Source organism: Porites lutea, chromosome 1 (genome assembly GCF_958299795.1).
Source record: "Porites lutea chromosome 1, jaPorLute2.1, whole genome shotgun sequence".
Lineage (NCBI taxonomy): Eukaryota > Metazoa > Cnidaria > Anthozoa > Scleractinia > Poritidae > Porites > Porites lutea.
In genome coordinates, this window is record NC_133201.1 from 19,502,438 (window position 1) to 19,520,781 (window position 18,344).

The 18,344-nt window shown below is 38.1% G+C and overlaps 1 long non-coding RNA gene across 1 annotated transcript; it reads right to left on the reverse strand.

Annotated features, from left to right (window-relative positions):
- Positions 1-1,339: 1,339 nt before the first annotated feature.
- On the reverse strand, positions 1,340-11,207 carry LOC140935912 (uncharacterized). The gene is made up of 2 exons (XR_012165273.1): positions 10,948-11,207; positions 1,340-1,494 (listed from the first exon to the last, which is right to left on the reverse strand). It is a non-coding gene; the product is annotated as an uncharacterized lncRNA (long non-coding RNA).
- Positions 11,208-18,344: the final 7,137 nt, after the last annotated feature.

The following is an 18,344-nucleotide window of genomic DNA, read 5'->3' on the forward strand; positions in this document are numbered from 1 at the left end:
TAGCTTGTATCTTAGTGAAGTGACGTGTTTCTTAATTTTAGTTCCTCAATCTACGTCACAGTTCCTTTGTTTCTGAGAGGCTTCCGAGAGAAAGCTAAGACACTGGATAAATGGGAATAAATGGATTATATATCATTTCAGTGCAAACCTTAACATCTTCTCGCGTTGATGATCCTTTTATTATCAATCGATTGGTGGCATCCTAAGTTGTCATTATTACGCGCTTTTGATCATATTTGCATGGAAAAGGCGCGTTATAAATTTTTAATTATTATTATTATAATCCGTAAATTTTATATAAAAAAAACAAAATCCAACAAAACCCTTTATGTTGTCATGAACTCGCATTTTCCTCTAGAGCTGTACCCTCAATAAACTGCTTTCTATTGTAGTTTTATACATACATTCTCAATGGACATTTTTTCTTAAGCTTCAATACTCTTTAATCCTATAATGGAAAATTTCGGTTTTCAAATAGGTAAAAAAAGGGCTGTATATGTAAAACTCTCTTTCACGGCCTATACCGCCTTTTCAAAACAACATTTTCTGCTGTGTTTTAAGAGCGTTGTGACTTACCTATAAAGTTTTATTGAAAGTGTTTTTCCTGAATCCGGCAAGAGTAGGATCATTGAGAGTACAGCTAGAGAAGGGAAATTTATGTTCATGACCTCGACCTCAAAAGTGAATGACATGGAATGGCGTCATTGTTTTATGGTGTAAAAGTTTATGCTAATTTAATGGGTTTTATTATTGATATATTAAGACACCACTTTGAGCGATAATGGAATGTGGGAGAACTTGTAAGCAGCTTGCGTTAGAACCTGGCTTTTTTCTGTGATTAGAGAGCCCAAACAAATAAAAGCAGGCTACTTAACCGCAACAAACAGAAGAATGCATCTATATTGTACGGCAGCGCTTCGTTCCTGACTGTGTAAATGTTCTTAGTATGCGTACTGTAAAAAAGGTTCTGCGCAAGTGACGCACTACTACATTTGCTTTTAAAGACCATTTCCCCATTGTTTGCACTTTATTCCTTCGCCTTCCTATTAACAGCCCGTTCAAATGTCATTAACAATAAGTTTTAACTGGTGGAAGGTACATTTTCTATGTATTTGCGATAAGGGTCAGCTCACAGGAGGGCGTGCATGGCTTTGCTCTACGTACATCAGTACATGCATGAACATGCCTTTTGGTCCAAAAAACTAAATATATGCAAAAACACCAAACATTTACTCAAGATGTTCTGAAAATTATTACAATAATAAAAATAATCATTCAAAAATACTGATATCAACAAGTTGGACAACAGTTTTTTTTGTTTTTAGCATGGAAGCAAATGTACATGTAGCATTTCAAGTTTTACATTTGAAAAACTTGACTTTATTAACTTATCATACAGCGCAGTAACTTGTGGCTGGAGTTTAGTTCAGTGATCCAGCTAACTTGGATAAACTTTCTGCACCAACATCGCATACACTGTATCAAGGAGATCTGCTGAATAAAAAACAAAGCAAAGTGCTATTTAAGTAGCTGTTCTAACTTGCTCTATGAGCTATGGGACAGCACTAATGTCACGCCCTGAATATGTTCGCAGTTAAATTTTCATTACAGTTACTTTTTCTTTTTCCTTTGTTTTTGTGTATGGTAGTGCATGGAAAGAAAAAACAAAAATTAACTGAAATACATGTAATAAGGGACTGGTCAAAAAGTATAGGGGAGGGGGGGGGGGGTGGGCCGGAGCATTTGGAAATGTGGTTGATAAAAAACACATGACCCACCCCCTCCCTTCGGCACAAAAATGACTGACCCACCCCTAAAGCAAGGTTGGAAATTGCATGACCCACCCCCTAGTTAAAACATGGATGTTTGGTTTCCTCTAAGGCCATCCCCTTTTTTCTCTTCGTTTACCGTCGAATGCGTTTCCTGATATTGGGTCGGTCGGTCGGATTGAAAAAAAAAACTTAAAAAAAACTCACAAGAAGTGTCGGAATAGTGGGCCCTGGTACCCCAGGACGACGTTAAAAGTTAACATTCACATATTTGGATTAACAAAATGTAAAATATACTGTGAAAAATGTTCATGTTTTTGTTCTTGTTTTTCTCTGTGCTGTTACTATGCTCATTTTTCAGATTAAAAGAATTATTTCAAGTGAAAAATGGTGTAACTATGTCGTTACTTTTTTTAAAAAAATGCCAAAAATTTGGGTCGGTCGGACGACGGTAAACGGAGAAAAAAAAGAGCATGGCCTAACCTTGTTCTGTGCTTGAAAAAATTTGTTGATACACTGCTACAACCAATATCAAAATCACAGAAATCATACCTTTCACTGAAAAGACAAATGTGAAAAACCGAACATTTCTTGTTTCGATGGACGTTATGAGTCTTGACACAAATATACAGCAAAACGAGGATATTTTGAAATTGTCTGTCACAACGCATATGAAAATTTCTACAAAGACAACCCATTCCTACACATTACTTGCCGGAAATTCTTAGATTAATCCTCAAAGAAAATTTCTTCCACTTCAATGGAAAGCACTACCTACAAAACCATGGAACTGTAATGGGCACAAAGACAGCAGTTTTGATTCCTTTGCCAATATTTTCATGACATAATATATTGAAACAACAACTCTAAGCAAAACTGTCTTTAGAACAACAGTTTGGAAATGCTACATACACGATGTCTTTTCCCTATGGGACATGAGTAAACCAGACATCGAAGCCTTCATTGAACAAGCAAACTTACATCACCCAACTATTAAATTCATGGCCGAAACATTTGACACTGAGATGCAGCGTTTTTAGACACGGTTTTATACAAAGGCACAAGATTCAAGAAAAATCTATCCTTGATGCAAAGACACATTTTAAACAAACGGGAACCTTCTTGCACACACATTTCACCTCGTGTCACCCTCCAAGTGTTAAAAAAGGATTTGTCAAAGGAGAAGCCTTGAGAATCCTACGAAAAAACTCCTCAGAAACAACCTTTGAGGAAAATAATTCAAAAAACGCTTGATGGACGGAGGCTACCCACAAACTTTGATAGAAGACCTACTATCAGAAATAAAATTCACAAAAACGAGTCTAAACTCCTAAAACAAAACCTACAAGGAGGAAAAAGATTTATTGCCATTTGTGACACAATACCAACCCTCAGTGTCTACTATAAAGGAAGCTTGAATAATAAAAATGGAATCTTATACAAAGCCAACCATAACTTTAATAAATTTTTAAAGAACCACCAATCATTTCCTTACAAAAAAGGAAAATCATTAAAGGACATGCTCGTTAGAGCCAAAAAAAAAAAAGGTTAATAAAGGGTTCACAGGATGTGCGGTCTGTCACCCGTTGCATTTTCTTGCACAACAGGTTTGTGAGTATTTTAGCAATAATTCCAGCTGGCTGTGTTTTATATAACAAGTGTGGTCAACTGTCTTGTAGTACTTAGTGTTTATCTATGTAATAAAATAGGGTGACCCACCCCCTAAGGGTAGCTGCAAATTGCACGACCCACCCCTTGCACAAGGCTCAAAACCTCATGACCCACCCCCTCTCTGCTCCGGCCCAACCCCCCCCCCCCCCATACTTTTTGACCAGTCTCTAAGTTACTTGCAACATATGCCTGTAAAAAGGTGTCCTCCTTTCCTACATGTATAACATGTAATAGACATACTCCCACACATAAGATACAAATTATATACATCATGCTGTGAACTAAAAAAAAGAGCAGGGAGGCCCCCAAAAGCTCGAAAGTTTTGAATTCCGATCATTCACTTGTGCACATGCACAATGGTAAGAGACTCAGTTCAACCTACATGTATGGTATTAAAGCACATGTATCAGTTGTGTAATCCAATAAGCAAGATCAAAATTTATAAAAGATACAGTGATTTTGCTATGCCAGAGCTCAAAGTAACAGCCGGTCAATGTGCAATGTCTGGCCAAGAGAACCCATTTGTCCAGACAGACTTTTAGTTGCCTGGTCATTTTAACCAGTTAAGTGCATGGCTTTTAAACAAATAACTGAAATTATGCTACTAGTCTACATGAGAAATTTATGCAATTTGATTGGCTTAAAGCAGTGGTATTTCAGCTTAATTTGAAATACCTACACTGTACATGTGAAAATTAAAAACCTTTTGCGGGTACAAGTATTCACAAAATAATAACATAGTTTGTACCACTTGTGATATTTCAAAATTGTCTCAAACTTTACTCGCCGAACGGCTCATGAAATCATGTACAACTGTATAACAATTTCTAAATACCACTTGTCGTATTTATGCCAAATATCACTACAATATTGCAGTTATAAATTCAACGAACAAATACGAGTGGTCTTGTTCTACGGCTTTGTGAATGCCGTGTAGGTTTGCTAGTCAAAGCTGCAAATAATATTTTTTCAATCAGCAGGTCATTTGTCAGGCCAGCGACTAGTCCTGACCTGACCAGGAAGCATTCTGGTGGGACAAAAAACAAAACAAAAGAAAAAATGAAGAAAAGAAAAAACAAGTTAAAGCAAAAAATTAAGAATTTACTGCTTCAAAATTTGGAGTTATTAATTTTGATTGTCTTGTAGAATTGTGACCACACAGAAACCCGAGTGTCCGAACCACCATGATCACATTTGACACAACTTGCCACCGTGTCATTTCCAAATCACAATGTACAGTTATGTGTTGAGAATTTTTACTGGTACAGTTTAACCCATTCGCCCCTGAACCGCCCGTAACCGCCTGTGCGGATCCAGGTCCTTTCAACCCATTGTGACGTCATCAGTTTTAACGGTCAAGGACGACTTTCTTCACTAACTTGTGCAGGGTGAAGAGATCTTTCAAACCATACCAGAATGAGCACAATTCAGTCAAGGACACCGGAGAAACAAGCAAAAAACCACGTGACATTGACCTGAAAATCTGCATGAAAATCTTGTTCCATTACCCACCTACCTTTCCTTTCGCCTAATCCTAAGATCCTAAAAGCTTTCCTAAAAACTCTTCCCACCAAAATCAAGCCTACTTAAAATGCCCAACAAGAGAAAAAAAAAATGAGGCAAGAAAAGCAAAAAAAGAAGGGAGGAGAGAAAGCGAGTTACTAAGTTACTTGCAACATATGCCTGTAAAAAGGTGTCCTCCTTTCCTACATGTATAACATGTAATAGACATACTCCCACACATAAGATACAAATTATATACATCATGCTGTGAACTAAAAAAAAAGAGCAGGGAGGCCCCCAAAAGCTCGAAAGTTTTGAATTCCGATCATTCACTTGTGCACATGCACAATGGTAAGAGACTCAGTTCAACCTACATGTATGGTATTAAAGCACATGTATCAGTTATGTAATCCAATAAGCAAGATCAAAATTTATAAAAGATACAGTGATTTTGCTATAGACGCCAGAGCTCAAAGTAACAGCTGGTGAATGTGCAATGTCTGGCCAAGAGAACCCATTTGTCCAGACAGACTTTTAGTTGCCTGGTCATTTTAACCAGTTAAGTGCATGGCTTTTAAACAAATAACTGAAACTATGCTACTAGTCTACATGAGAAATTTATGCAATTTGATTGGCTTAGAGCAGTGGTATTTCAGCTTAATTTGAAATACCTACACTGTACATGTGAAAATTACAAACCTTTTGCGGGTACAAGTATTCACAAAATAATAACATAGTTTGTACCACTTGTATTTCAAAATTGTCTCAAATTTTACTCGCCGAATGGCTCATGAAATCATGTACAACTGTATAACAATTTCTAAATACCACTTGTCTTATTTATGCCAAATATCACTACAATATTGCAGTTATAAATTCAACGAACAAATATGAGTGGTCTTGTTCTACGGCTTTGTGAATGCCGTGTAGGTTTGCTAGTCAAAGCTGCAAATAATAATTATTTTTTCAATCAGCAGGTCATTTGTCAGGCCGGCGATCAGTCCTGACCTGACCAGGAAGCATTCTGGTGGGACAAAAAACAAAACAAAAGAAAAAATGAAGAAAAGAACGAACAAGTTAAAGCAAAAAATTAAGAATTTACTGCTTCAAAATTTGGAGTTATTAATTTTGATTGTCTTGTAGAATTGTGACCACACAGAAACCCGAGTGCCCGAACCACCATGATCACATTTGACACAACTTGCCACCGTGTCATTTCCAAATCACAATGTACAGTTATGTGTTGAGAATTTTTACTGGTACAGTTTAACACAGATTTATTTCTTTTTAACTGTTGGATTGTAGATCATTATTTTTTCATCAATGTGTGTTGAGCCAATATTATTGTAACAAAAATAATGTTTTGCCACAAGCACCAGTAAAGTACAATAAGTGTCTGGTCAGAGTGAAAGGCCCGACTATAAAATATTTTGCTGGTCTGTCTTTTGCAGCCTTGCTAGTTTTCACCATTTTGACAAGCCAGAAATGAGCCAGCAGGACTGGTCTAAAATTTGTTTGGCCGGTCATATTTTAACCGGTCAGAAACGAGCCATGACCGAGATAAAATTTGTTTGGCTCACTTAACATGATGGGCACTGCCCATATTTGTTTAAGCCGTGTATTCACTTGAGAAATACAAAACAAAATAACACCATCAGTCATAAATGCAGTAGTGAAAAACTTTTCAATGCAATTAATTGATTTGACCAATTTGGTAACCCCTCTGAATCAACAGAAAGTAAAGTACTTAACAGAATTGAATATCGATTTTGACAATTTTAACCGTTTTAGTCTCTAACATTTGTTTAAAAAGTACAGCATGTAACCACATGTAAAAATATAGTGTTTGTAGAAAATAAGATCCAAAAACAGCTCTCTGTACATGAATTTAAAATGAGGCAACTGCCTTTGCTTTTCTTCCAACTGGGGCATTTATTTCTTTATTTTATATTTTATACATGTATGTACTTCCATATTTTCATTTGACAGTGCAAAACAAATTTTGAAATGTTTCCTTTTTTAGGTCTTACATGTACATTGTATCTTTTAGATTAGGAGCATGGATGCATAATATTTGTAATGCAAACATAAGCTGAAATCTTAAGTATTTGTGTACAACTGTATAGGTAGACTAGATCACACCATCTCAGCCAAATGATCGGGTAAATTTAACATTTATTATCATTAAACACATTGTTTTGAGAAAGATGACTTTAAGAAGTTGTCATTCTGTTAATTCTTTCTTTTCTGTTGAGACAGGAGTGAGGAATATGGCTTGAGCGAAATCTTTTACCAGTTAGAAAACCTTACTATATTAAATGTAGATATACCACTAAAATTTAAACATAAGTTAGTTCGTGCCTTGCGGACACTCCCGCTATAATGGACACCTCAATAATATGGACAGGCAAAAAATAAAATTGCAGACATTCTACTGAAATAAAATCCTGCTATTACATCTAGTACTAACACAGTAATAGAACATCCAATCATCAAAGTGCAGACCAAAAGAATTAAACTGAATTTGCTTTTAAGGCTTTTACATGTATATCTGAATTCAAATTTCGCACTAACCTTGCCAGGTTATCTTAACCCTGCTTTGAACAACATGGCCCAGGGCCCAGTTGTTCAAGGGCCGATTAACATTTAACCCTGGGTTAATTTACTTTTTACATGTAAGCTTTCATATCTGAATTCAAATTTGGCACTAAACCTGGGTTATCTTAACGCTCTTTGAACAACCCAGCCAGCGGTTTAATGCAGACGGAGGGCGCAGGCTAGGTGCAAAATTCAGAATGAGAACAGCAGACTTTTTTGACTCAACTTTTTTGAGAGACCTTACTGTTTACCTTGACATATAAAGTCAACTCCCAATATTAAACTCAAACCCTCAAGAAAAATCGAAAAAAGTTCGAGTGATCGGGAGTTCAAGTTATTGGGAGCTCGAAGAAAATAGCCGAGAGTAAGGAAAAAACAGTTTTTACTGTGAAGTGAACATTCAGTTGCAGAAATGTTTATAAGTGAAAATTGAAAGATACTTCCAGATTGTAAAATCGGAACGAAACCATTGCCTAAATAGAGCATGCGTTTCACTGTTTTGAGAGGCAAAGCTGTTTCATGCTAAAATTGTGACAAACAACATAGCCTTCACTTGTAAACTATAATAAATGTAAATGTATGCCTACAACACGTAACTGGGAAATACAAAATTCAACGTTTCAGACGTCAGAACACCGTTTAATCACTACTTTTTAAGGGCTCAAAACATGGTTTGAGTTATCGGGGGTAAAATCATGTAGAAATGATCTGAGGGGAAACTAAAATTACTTTGAGTTAGCGGGAGGTTCGAGTTACGGTGGGTAAAATTACTGTAAATGTACAGTATGACAGAAATCCAGGGGAAATCAATTTTAGTTTGAGTTAGTGCGAGATTTGAGTTAGCAAGGGTTCAAGTTATCAGGAGTCAACTGTAGGTTATATACACCATGTAGCATACATCTAAGTTCCACAAAGATCTAAGGTAACTCAAACCCTCGATAACTCAAAGCTCCTGCTAACTCAAAGTAATTGTTGTTTCCCGAATCCCCTCAGATCATTTCTATACAATTTTACAGCTTACGCTTAAACAGTGGGAAAAACTGTGTTCTGGCATCTGAAACATTGAATTTTTCATTGATGTATTGTATGGATAGGGTTTACTAGTGGAGGCTGATGCTCTTTGTCACAAATCTAACATTGTGAAACAGCTTTACTTCTAAAAACAGTAAGAGGCATGCTCTATTTTGGCTATGTTTTGTTATGTTACAGTCTGTTTTATAATCTACACGTAGAAGTATCTATTACATGTAATTATTTTCACTTAAAATTTCTACAATGTGACTAAAATGAAGGGGTGTATAAAATAACGATTCATATTCCTTTCGATTTGATTCGCTTTTGATTATTGCCTTTTGATTTTGATTATGGTTTGATTATGTACAAATGTTTCTTAATTCTTATGACATACAGTGTAATGCATCATGTAAACAACATGCAACCAAGGCTCTAAGGAAAATTGAAGGGCGCCCAGTGCTCTGAACCAGTAAAATCCAGGGTGCCCAGCATATGATTTGTATGAAAAATCTGAGATTTTCTAGTCGCCCAGAAGCAAAAGTTGGGTGCCAGGGGCCACCGGGCTCTGCTAGAGCACGGCCCTGGCAACCCTAAACCCTCAATTTGAGAATAGTAACAGGCACAGGAGGATTCATAGTCGATTGGTTGTTCATTGCCATGTTTGAGAACCTGCATGAAAAAGAAGTATGTCACAAATGGCTTGCTTCTTATTTGGAAGTTCTCAATGGGTGCTTGAAAGACAGCATTAATTTTTTTACCAGGCAAAACAAAATGGCGCATGAACTGCAATTGCCTTTGCTCAATCCAAAATGCTCATTTTAAAGAGTTCTGGATTCTGATTTCACAATATAATAATGTACTTGAGTACACCCTGGAAAAGGTACATACATGTATGCAACCTAGCCTGAATTTCATCCGATTACTTCGAGTTGTTATTGATCTCAGAAAACTTCGCGTAAACAAAATCACCAGCCGCCGAAACCACAAAGCGGCTCTAAATGAAAAACCTACCGACTCTCCACAATGATTCTTCATTTACAGTTCAATTAAGCATTTCAGTTTTGAAGACAAGGGTAATTTTGCTGTTTAAGATAAAGATTAAGCTTATTGAAATGTTTGAACTACATGAAAGAATGCCAGGGATGCGATCTGCTAAATATCAAGCGACAATCCTGCTAGAATTTTTCATAATTATACATAATTATGCAAATGTGTCGACAATCAACCAATCAAAATCACTACCCGGTTTTTGGGTAGTGAGTGACGTCACTGGACGGCATTAACGGCCGGTCGATTCAGACGTTACTGAGGGAGTAATAACAACTCAAAGTAATCGGATGATGTTCAGGCCAGTATGCAACCCTCCAAGTTAAAGCTTTTGCTTGGTCACCATTTGGCAACCAACTCTTTTGGTTTAGGGAGGCTTTTTTACAAATCAAGTTGCCAGCTGCAAAATTTTAGGTGCTATGGCGACCAAAATGGTCCCAACTTGGAGGGGTGGTCTGCAAAAATCAAACCAAAATCAAAGTGAAAAGCAAAGAATCATAAATTGAACTGAACCGTCATAACCGTGATTACAGTAATTGAGAATTCAATTAATTGTTACACCTCTACTAAAATGTTCACTGTACAGAAAAAAACTGGTTTTTGTCCTTATACTTCCGGCTATTTGCTTCGAGCTCCCGATAACTTGACCTACCAATAACTCAAACCTTTTTCGATATCTTTTGAAGGTTCGAGTTATCAGGAGTCAACTGTACTTAAATCCTGGTACACAGTTGGGGCCCCAGAACAAGGACTTTGGCACTGTTTCACAGACACACTTAACCAGAGTTTAGTTTCATTGTGATGCAGGCTACACTGTAGGTGTGTAACTGGTATCAGTTAGCCTTTTGGCAAGATCAATGGCACAAATTTACATACTCTCTATCTCACAATTCCAAGGGATGAGCTTAGATCTTCTAATAACAGGTGAATTTTACTGCTAGTCTGCAGTCCTCATTCTGTTTTTTGCACCTAGGCTGTATTTCCTTTCATTCAGCAGTTTTCACTTGACCCTCATTCTGGACAATACCCCTGGTCCGCAGTCAATCCTTCCCTTGCATTGACCAGTTTTTGAATGCCATTTGTTGCCTGTAATTCCTGAAGAGCAGTACAGTGTAACTAAAAGCCTATTTTTTAAGTGCCCAAAAGAGAAAGTTTAACAGTCCTTTGTTGCACATACACTATCTACAGGTTCTATCTTGCATAGAACTGAAAGAGTAATACGGGATTTATTTCCGCTGTTGGGTTCACTGTCCACAAAAATGAAGACTAAATTACTCAGTACTAAGTATAATGAAGTGGAACAAGCTTAAATTTGGTAGGCAACAGACAAACCAGTGTAGCTTACCTCATTACTGCATTCTCCATCAAAATCTTCTGTCTTGGATGGACTAAGTATAATCAAACACTCCAACTTTCAAATTATGCCTGCACATGCATCACGATGTTTTTGTCTCACATTCTACTAATCGAACTGAGTCTCCAAGGGCTGGTTTTGAGTGACGCAATCGATCTCTTAAGCCTAACAATCCGTAACAACTCGTAGAATTCCTTTGGTGCTTGGTGCTATCACGAAACAATGAAAACAGATGGATCACACTTTCAAAATGGACGCCGAAAGAACGAACTCTATAAGCATGCGTGAAATAAAAAAACCGCTGCCTTGAAGTCCGTTCTTTTCTAGTTCCCATTCTCTCCAGTTTTCTTAGTCTTATGGCTCAAGCACGTGATATGAAGGATTTGCACTGATTGAAATCAATCAAATATCGACAGCTGTTGGTATTCTCTCTCTGAGATTTCGAAAGCAAGGGCAACCTTTACATGTAGCTAAAAATGTAAACTAGCGTAAAGCTGTTTTAGCAACTTTGTGGTAGAAGTGCACTACCTGTATATGTGGGAGCTGGTACATGGTCGGGAACGATTATTAATCGTACTTGGCACACCTCAACACAGGGGCACCCAGAGGAAAATTATGAGGAAAAGACCTAAAAACAATAAAGCTTTATGAAGCCATTTTAAGAATTTTGGAAGATTTCTGGGAAAAATTTTTAATGTTTCCCACGGCCCACTCCTAGCAAGACTAAAGGAAGAGTTCCCAGACAGCTACAACCTGCAACCATACTTACTGGGGAGTTTCCCAGCAGACGCATCTCCAGACATTACTGGCCACTTTGGGTGTGGTCCAAGCGCAAAATTAAAGGAGAAAGAGGTTGCTGAAAAATAGCCGAAGCAGCTATTGTAGACATGAAATCCCCTCACATACTCTGAATTGTATTTTTCACAGCAACACTTTCGTTCAAGGGACACATGATATATTCCACATCTCCCAGCTAGCAAAAATTTGCCTGAAGAACAGACATCGCGACGAACATATTCATTCGGTTTCCTGTCAATACTTTCTTATCCCTATCCTGCAAACATCTTGAAATTAGTAGGTATGGCCACAAACGATCATTAATCGTACTTGGCACATTTCAATACTTTCTTAATCCTAGACTGCACACAAGTTGAAATTGGTAGGTATGGTCAGGAACGACTAATGTCTACTGGCTAGGGATAACAAAGTGTTTAGATGTGACAGGCACGATTAGTAAGCGCTCCTTATCATACTTTCCAACTTCAACATGTCCACAGGCTAGGGATAACAAAGTGTTTAGATGTGACAGGCACGATTAGTAAGCGCTCCTTATCATCCTTTCCAACTTCAACATGTCCACAGGCTAGGGATGAGAAAGTGTTAAGATCTGCAAAGTACGATTAATAAGCGTTCCTGACCATACCTTCCAATTTTCACATGTCCACAGATTAGGGATAAAAAGGTATTGAGAAAGACCAAGAACGATTAATTATGGTTACTGACCATACCTACTAATTTGAACATGACTGCCGGCTAGGGATAACGAAGTATTCAGATGTGCCAGGTACGATTAATAAGCGTTCCTTATCGTACATTCCAACTCAACATATCCAAAGAAAGAAAGTATTGAGATGTGCCAAGTGCGATTAATACTCGTTCCTGGCCATACCTACCATTTCAACACGTCTACCGGCTAGGGATAACGAAGTATTCAGATGTGCCAGGTACGATTAATAAGCGTTCCTTATCGTACATTCCAAATCAATATATCCAAAGAAAGAAAGTATTGGGATGTGCCAAGTACGATTAATAAGCGTTTCTGACTATACCTTCCAATTTCAACAACTCCAAAGAGTAGGAATAATACTGTATTGCTATGTGCAAAGTATGATTAATAAGCGTTTCTGACCCATACCTACCCATTTCAACACGTACATTGGCTAGGGATAACAAAGTATTTAGATGTGAATGGCGCGATTAATCACGTTCTTTATCATACATTCCCATTTTCACATGTCCACAGGTTAGGGATAAGAAAGTATTGAGAAAGACCAATTACGAATAATTATCGTTACTGACCATACCTACTAATTTCAACATGTCCAAAGGCTAGGAATAAAACTGTATTGCGATGTGCCAAGTATGATTAAAACGCGCTTCTGACCATACCTACTAATTTCAGCATAGCTACAAGTTAGGGATAAAAAAATATTGACATTTTCCAAGTTCGATTAATAAGCGTTCCTGACCATACCTACTAGTTTTAATTCCCCGCGAAGCGAGGCGCAGAGCGCCGAGCGAAGTGAGTTTATAATCTCGTCGCGCGCGAAGCGCGTGAACCGCGTGTGGGTCCTAGCGAGCTGCAAAGTCGCAGCTCTCATCTTTACTTGTATATATCCGATGGTGTCCGCCATGACGTCAGACAGTAGTTTGACGTCACGAAGCATTTTTGTTTCTAGGCAACATTGGACTGAAAGCGATTTCGAATTTTTATCAATGACCAAAGTGTTCATGAAGAGCTGTCTTTTCGTCGTCTGTAAAACAATGTTTATTATCAGTGAATCTCAAGCCATTTTTCATGCAAACAGAACAGCAAACACACGAACGCCGAATTGTCAATCCTCGCAGGGGAAGATTTGGCACCGAAAAATCCTCTGGAGCGCGAACGCCGACTTGAAATTCAACGGCGCAAGCAACAAAGATGGAGACGGCATCAACAAACAGCGGAGCAGAGGGAACATCACTCAATGAATTTCGAATGCTTAAGTACTTTAAGAGCAAATGGAAGCGATTTTGGATAATTAGCCTTAACATATGAGCGAACATAGCGGTCACAAAACACGTTTTGCTCGCAGACGAGTTTATGCCGTATCGGCCTAGACTGTTGGGCTTCCATTCTTTACATGTAAATGCGATGTAATGCATCTGCGTTGGGTTTTCACTGTCGAAAATGCAGTCGTTCTTCTGAAAAATATCTTTGAAATCACGTTAATAAGGCTTAAAGGTTTTAATGACAAAATTTCGCGTAAAGTGCTTGTGTGCTTCACGTGGCCTAGTGGTAGCCTGTTCCAGGCTCCGAGATGGTGGTGGAAAGTCGTTCAGTAATAAGAAATGTAAAAAACGCGCGGGGGCTGGGGAGAGACAGGGCGGCGGAGTCTCTCTCCCATTTTTCCCGCCGCCACCGCACCCTTTCCCAAGTCGAGCGCGTCTTATTTTCGCTTTGCTCGTTTTAATACGTTCCTACGATACTATCTGAGAGCCTGGCACAGGCTACCTAGTGGTAAAGCTTTGGCCCGGGACGTCAAAGGTCCTGGGTTCGGTTCCGCATATAATTTTTTTCTCTTCGCTTCTTTCTTTTTTTTTTCTTTTAGTTGTCTTTTTAGGTATAACAGTTTTGTTGTTTCTATATATAGCTTACATTTTTAGATTTACAAATTTTCTTCTCGGCTTTACTTGCCGTTCCCCCGAAGTCCTTCGCGAGGTCCTGCGATTTACGTATTTCTAGAGGGTGTGAATGGGGTTAACCGACTAGCAACAAAGAGCGAAAAATATTACTTACTACCGACAAAACGAGTAAAAAATTACCGACTACCGACAGGAAAAATATTAACCGACTACCGACATGGGCTGACATTATCAATACTTGTTTCAGAAAAAAGAGCATTTTGTATTTTTTTTCTAGCCGTTAGCTATAGGAAGTAACCTCTTTAAGTTTATGACTCACCGAATGGTCTAACAGAAAGAACTTCCTCTTTTGTTGATACGGTACATAACTACAACTAATATCATAATCACATAGGCCACACCTTAAATATGCTACCGACTTTATAAATTTTATTGAAAAGACAAAGTCGAAAAACTGAACGTTTCTTTTTTCGGTCCGAGAAATGCTTAGATTAATCCTCAAAGAAAATTCTTTCCAGTTTAATGGAAAGCACTATCAGTAAAAAACCACGGTACCGCGATGAGCACATACAGCAGTTTCCTTTCCACGTCAAATTTCCGTAGCTTATGATTGTGTTTGGCCTGTCAACACCGAATTTCCTGCTGTTTGATGAAGTACAATAGCACCGTCATTTGCTCGTTGTGATTGGCTCCCCCACTGTCGGCGCATGAATTCTCCCCTGGGAACCGTTCTTATTATAAATCTACTCGGGAAAGGGTTGACTCCAAGTGCTTGTATGGGAGATGGAGGCTCCATTTGATGGGCTCCTGCTTTCCAACATTTTCATGGCCGCATATATTGAAACACAAAGTTTAAGCAAAACCGTCTTTAAACCAACTGTTTGAAAATGCTACATAGATGATATTTTTTCGCTAAGGGACATAAACCAGACATGGTAGATTTCTTCAAATTCACGGAACAAGTAAACTTACTTCTCATACTTCACCCTACTGCTCTACTGGCTATGAAATTTACGGCCGAAATATCTGACACTGAGACAATCTTTTTAGACCCGGTTGTATACCAAGGCACGACATTCAACGAAAAATGAGAAAAAGCTATCATTGACGTAAAGACGCATTTTAAACGGAAACCTTCCAGTATATACATTTTCACCTCTTACCACCCAATTATTGTTAAAATGGATTTGACAAACAAGAAGCCTTGACTATCTTACGAACAAACTCCTCTGAGGAAGTATTTCAGATTTCAAAAAGCGGTTGATGGACAGAGGCTGGCCACACAATTTTGAAAGAAAAATTGCTATTAGAAGTAAAACTCACAGAAGGAAAGCAGCGCTCCTGAAACAAAACAACAAGGAAGAAAAAGAAATATTGCCTTTCGTGACACAATACAAGCCCTTAGTGTCTATTATAAAAGAAGCCTTAATGAAAAAGTGTAATCTCATACAAAACCAACCACTACCTTGCCAACCTAACCCACGGACGTACACGCAAAATCATACCCCTCCACCATGGTACAAGAGGACGGTAGATGGAAGCCCTCCCCAGAGTTTTTGATATGTTGCAGTATTTCCAAGCGATTTTGCCTTCACTGAAAAGCCTTTGATCTTCTTAACAAGATGAGGTATATTTTATGAATGGTGGCGCTGCTGGAGGCCTGTTATGTCACCAACAATGGTCGCCATCTTCGCCGCCATTACAAAGAATTAGAAATCAGGTTAAAACAACGAGAAATGGTAATTGCTTGACATGAATAATAACACATAAATAAGCATTTTTGCATGATTTTAGCTACGAGATTCATGTTTTATTGTTGAAAAAAGTTGAAAAAAACGTACATTTTCACTCATAATGGCTTGACCACCTGCTACTTATTACGTCATACCTCGTAACCATAGAAACTGATCATCACTGAACTTGTCTCAAAATGCGTGCGAGGGATAAACGAACATCTACTGAAAACGTCAGGTGCTGATGTTTTATCCTCTTGGAAAAATCCCAGAAAAACATAAAGGGGGGAGGGTGGCATCCAACCCCCCCCCCCTCACCCCTTGTACGTCCGAGGGTTAAAGTGTTATTTCTTTGAGAAAGGAAAATTATGGCAAAGGACATGCTTGTTAGAGCCAAAACATTAAAGGTATAGATGTGCAGCCTGTCACCCCTTGCAGTTTTTCACTAAGAATACTGAATTTAGTCCAAAAGGCTGGAGTCCATTACTTAATTAATTACTTTTACTATGCCCTGTAATCGACAGGGAAACCAAGTTCGCATTTACAATAAAAGGTTTGGTGATTCTATCAGTACTCATGATATTCATTTGGCAAACAATGGTGAAATAAACGATCATGCTGCATAAACAAACAAGAGTTAACGAAGTTTAAGTGCAATCAAATGATGCATTCTTACAAGTTTTACTCTTTCCTTAGGGATCAAAGTCTTGAAACTGGGTGAAATACATAAAAAAATTAATAATTAACAAGCGTTTTTACTTATTAACTGAGATTTTCCGACAACCGATAAAAATCCAAAAGTTTAACCGACTACCGACAAAGTAATTGAATTTTAACCGACTACCGACAAGTGGACCCCTGCATTCAGACCCTCTTTCTAGTATCTCTACAGGCTAGGGATAAGAAAGTATTAAGATTTACTAGGTACGATTAATAAGCGTTCTTGATCATACACTTCGATTTCAACGTGTCCAAAGAAAGAGAGAATTGAGATATACCAAGTACGATTAATGAGCGTTCTTGCCCATACCTAGCAATTTCAACATGTCTTCATGTTAGGAATAAGAAAGTATGAGATGTGCCAAGTAAGATTAATAAACGTTCTTGCCCATACCTTGCAATTTTAACATTTCTGCAAGTTAGGAATAAGAACGTGTCGAGCCGTGTGTCAAGTACGATTAATTATCGTTACTGACCATACCTACCAATTTTAGCATGTCTACAGGCTAGGGATAAGAAAGTATTGAGATGTGCCGGGTACGATTAGAGCGGTTTTCACTTGACTGTCGAAAGTAATTGAGGAATTGGTCTGGTTTTGGTTTTACTACGCCCTTTGGTTGGCTAGTGTATTTACTTTGGTTTTGGTTTTACGACAGTCAAGTGAAAACCGCTCTAATAAACGTTCCTGATCATATATACATTCCAACTTCAACATATCTAAAGAAAGAAAGTATTGAGATATGCCAAGTTCGGTTAATAAGCGTTTCTGAGCATACCTGCCAATTTCAACATGTCTATACCCCTACAGGCTAAGGGTAAGAAAGTATTGAGATGTGCCAAGTACGATTAAGAAGCGCTCCTGACCATACCTACTAATTTCAACATGTCTACTAGCTAGGGATAAAGAATTATTTTTTGCCAAGTACAATTAATAAGCTTTCCTGACCATACCTACCAATTTAAAAAGGCTATAGGCTAGGGATAAGAGAGTATTGAGATGTGCCAGGCACGATTAATAAGCTTTCCTGATCATACAGTGGAACTTCAACATGTCCAAAGAAAAAGAGTATCGAGATATACCAAGTACGATTACCACTCGTTTCTAACCGTACCTTCCCATTTCAACCTGCATTTCAACTTTGGATGTGACAGGTGCGATTAATAACCGTTCCTGACCATACATTGCAGTTTTAACACGTCCATAGGCTACGGATAAGGAAGTATTGAGATGTGTCAAGTAGGTTATTACTCGTTCCTGGCGATACCTACCCATTTCAACATGTCTACCGGCTAGGGATAACGAAGTATTTAGATGTGCCAGGTACGATTAATAAGCGTTCCTTATCTTACATTCCAACTCAACATATCCAAAGAAATAAAGTATTGAGATGTGCCAAGTACTATTAAGAAGTGCTCCTGACCATACGTACTAATTTCAATACGTCTACACGCTAGGGATAAGAAAGTATTGAGATGTGCCAGGAACGATTAATAAGCGTTCCTGATCATACATTTCAATTTCAACATGTC